Source organism: Brachionichthys hirsutus, chromosome 13, assembly GCF_040956055.1.
Source record: "Brachionichthys hirsutus isolate HB-005 chromosome 13, CSIRO-AGI_Bhir_v1, whole genome shotgun sequence".
Classification (NCBI taxonomy): domain Eukaryota; kingdom Metazoa; phylum Chordata; class Actinopteri; order Lophiiformes; family Brachionichthyidae; genus Brachionichthys; species Brachionichthys hirsutus.
In genome coordinates this window covers 4,962,367-4,966,818 of record NC_090909.1, presented here as the reverse complement: position 1 = coordinate 4,966,818, position 4,452 = coordinate 4,962,367, and positions in this window count along the sequence as shown.

Below are 4,452 nucleotides of genomic sequence, written 5' to 3'. Positions count from 1 at the left end.
GCAGCGAGTCAACCATCGGGCGACCAACACACCCACGCCCACACACACGACACTCAACAGCACACACATACTCACCCTGACACTAAACAACACACATACAGACACACACAAACACGAGTTGACGAGCGAAGCTCGTCAACTCGTGTTTGTGTGCCCCCACAGACGCGTAGCCCTCGTCGAGACCATTCCGAAAATGTATTTTGTGTAGAAATCGCATACTCAGAAAAAAAGTTATATTGTTTTTGCAAAAATTCTTTATTCTTCTTTATTTTTCTTTTTCTTTTTCTTCTTTGTTCTGCTGTTGAAACGGCAATTTGACCCCCTGAACATGCTCGAAAACTCACCAAACTTTGAACCAAGCTCAGAACCGGCGAAAAATTAATTATTTTATGTGTTTCAAAATTGGGCATGAAAAAGTGGCGCGCTAGCGCCACCTACAAAAATCACAATGCATTGTGCCTATGGGGGGTCCGACGCCAACTTTGTCGGACAGCCACGAAATTCGGTACACACATGCGTCAAGTCAGGGCAAAAAAAAAAAAAAATTATGGCCACGCCCCCAAACACACAGGAAGGCGGCCATATTGGGTTGAAACTTAAAAACTGCTGAGTCAGCGTTTGCACACACACACACTCCAATCCAAACCAAATTGTAAACACTTTTTGACCCTTCCTACCTGGACACTTTAAAAGGGAAACTTTGACAATCAGCCTTACAGCGCCCCCTAGAGAACGATAACAAAAATTGAATGGGAATTTAAAAAATACTTTACCAGAAATGATTGAAACTTACCAGAAAAGTCCCTCACGTGGTCCCGATCAAAAAACACAATCGTAACCACGTTGTTGTTTTTACGCTGTTGCCATGGCGATGGCAACCCCTCCTATGGGGAGGGGTCCGACGCCAACTTTGTCGGACAGCCACGAAATTCGGTACAGACATGCGTCAAGTCAGGGCAAAAAAAAAAAAAATTATGGCCACGCCCCCAGACACACAGGAAGGCGGCCATATTGGATTGAAACTCCTGACGGCAGATGGCCATATAATCCAAATAACGATTTGACTAAACTGTGAGCTACTCATGCAGCTCAAATCTAAACACTTGCGAAGCACTCAGGACAAAAGCGGCGCGCGTCGGCGGGTCAGCTCAACGGCCTGTCGGCCGGCGAGGGCCTACAACGCCGCTTGCGGCTTTAATTCTTTATTAGGCCCGAGCGCCTATACTAGGCGTAAGGGGCTATTGCTTTTGCAACGCAGAAGACGACAAGTTGACGAGCGCAGCTCGTCAACTCTCGACAAAGTTGACGAGCGCAGCTCGTCAACCCTCGGCATCCAACACACTCACGCACACACACACCGACACTCAACAGCACACACACACACACACCGACACTCAACAACACACACGCACACACACAGACATCGACAAACACAGTTGACGAGCGCAGCGAGTCAACTGTGTTTGTAACTGTCTTCCGATGGTTGACGAGCGCAGCGAGTCAACCATCGGGCGACCAACACACCCACGCCCACACCCACGACACTCAACAGCACACACACACACACCCCGACACTGAACAACACAGACACACAGACACACACACACACACAAACACGAGTTGACGAGCGAAGCTCGTCAACTCGTGTTTGTGTGCCCCCACAGACGCGTAGCCCTCGTCGAGACCATTCCGAAAATGTATTTTGTGTAGAAATCGCATACTCAGAAAAAAAGTTATATTGTTTTTGCAAAAATTCTTTATTAGGCCCGAGCGCCTATTCTAGGCGTAAGGGGCTATTGCTTTTGCAACGCAGAAGACGACAAGTTGACGAGCGCAGCTCGTCAACTCTCGACAAAGTTGACGAGCGCAGCTCGTCAACCCTCGACAAAGTTGACGAGCGCAGCTCGTCAACCCTCGGCATCCAACACACTCACGCACACACACACCGACACTCAACAGCACACACACACACACACCGACACTCAACAACACACACGCACACACACAGACATCGACAAACACAGTTGACGAGCGCAGCGAGTCAACTGTGTTTGTAACTGTCTTCCGATGGTTGACGAGCGCAGCGAGTCAACCATCGGGCGACCAACACACCCACGCCCACACCCACGACACTCAACAGCACACACACACACACCCCGACACTGAACAACACAGACACACAGACACACACACACACACACACACACAAACACGAGTTGACGAGCGAAGCTCGTCAACTCGTGTTTGTGTGCCCCCACAGACGCGTGGCCTTCGTCGAGACCATTCCGAAAATGTATTTTGTGTAAAAATCGCATACTCAGAAAAAAAGTTATATTGTTTTTGCAAAAATTCTTTATTCTTCTTTATTCTTCTTTATTCTTCTTTATTCTTTATTCTTCTTTGTTCTGCTGTTTAAACGGCAATTTGACCCCCTGAACATGCTCGAAAACTCACCAAACTTTGAACCAAGGTCAGAACCGGCGAAAAATTAATTATTTTATGTGTTTTAAAATTGGGCATGAAAAAGTGGCGCGCTAGCGCCACCTACAAAAATCACAATGCATTGTGCCTATGGGGGGTCCGACGCCAACTTTGTCGGACAGCCACGAAATTCGGTACACACACGCGTCAAGTCAGGGCAAAAAAAAAAAGGTATTATGGCCACGCCCCCAAACACACAGGAAGGCGGCCATATTGGATATAATTTTAAAAACTGCAGAGTCAGCGTTTGCACACACACACACTCCAATCCAAACCAGATTTTAAACACTAATTGACCCTTCCTACCTGGGCACTTTAAAAGGGAAACTTTGACAATCAGCCTTACAGCGCCCCCTAGAGAACGATAACAAAAATTGAATGGGAATTAAAAAAATACTTTGCCAGAAATGATTGAAACTTACCAGAAAAGTCCCCCATGTGGTCCCGATCAAAAAACACAATCGTAACCATGTTGTTTTTACGCTGTTGCCATGGCGATGGCAACCCCTCCTATGGGGAGAGGTCCGACGCCAACTTTGTCGGACAGCCACGAAATTCGGTACAGACATGCGTCATGTCAGGGGGAAAAAAAAATGTATTGTGGCCACGCCCCCAGACACACAGGAAGGCGGCCATATTGGATTGAAACTCCTGATGGCAGATAATCCAAATAACGATTTGACTAAACTGTAAGCTACTAATGCAGCTCAAATCTAAACACTTGCGAAGCACTCAGGACAAAAGCGGCGTGCGTCGGCGGGTCAGCTCAACGGCCTGTCGGCCGGCGAGGGCCTACAACGCCGCTTGCGGCTTTAATTCTTTTTCTTTTTCTTTTTCTTTTTCTTTGTTCTGCTGTTTAAACGGCAATTTGACCCCCTGAACATGCTCGAAAACTCACCAAACTTTGAACCAAGCTCAGAACCGGCGAAAAATTAATTATTTTATGTGTTTTAAAATTGGGCATGAAAAAGTGGCGCGCTAGCGCCACCTACAAAAATCACAATGCATTGTGCCTATGGGGGGTCCGACGCCAACTTTGTCGGACAGCCACGAAATTCGGTACACACATGCGTCAAGTCAGGGCAAAAAAAAAAAAAAATTATGGCCACGCCCCCAAACACACAGGAAGGCGGCCATATTGGATATAATTTTAAAAACTGCAGAGTCAGCGTTTGCACACACACACACTCCAATCCAAACCAAATTTTAAACACTTATTGACCCTTCCTACTTGGACACTTTAAAAGGGAAACTTTGACAATCAGCCTTACAGCGCCCCCTAGAGAACGATAACAAAAATTGAATGGGAATTAAAACAATACTTTGCCAGAAATGATTGAAACTTACCAGAAAAGTCCCTCATGTGGTCCCAATCAAAAAACACAATCGTAACCATGTTGTTTTTACGCTGTTGCCATGGCGATGGCAACCCCTCCTATGGGGAGGGGTCCGACGCCAACTTTGTCGGACAGCCACGAAATTCGGTACAGACATGCGTCATGTCAGGGGAAAAAAAAATGTATTGTGGCCACGCCCCCAGACACACAGGAAGGCGGCCATATTGGATTGAAACTCCTGATGGCAGATAATCCAAATAACGATTTGACTAAACTGTAAGCTACTAATGCAGCTCAAATCTAAACACTTGTGAAGCACTCAGGACAAGAGCGGCGTGCGTCAGCGGGTCAGCTCAACGGCCTGTCGGCCGGCGAGGGCCTACAACGCCGCTTGCGGCTTTAATTCTTCTTTATTCTTCTTCTTTGTTCTGCTGTTTAAACGGCAATTTGACCCCCTGAACATGCTCGAAAACTCACCAAACTTTGAACCAAGCTCAGAACCGGCGAAAAATTAATTATTTTATGTGTTTTAAAATTGGGCATGAAAAAGTGGCGCGCTAGCGCCACCTACAAAAATCACAATGCATTGTGCCTATGGGGGGTCCGACGCCAACTTTGTCGGACAGCCACGAAA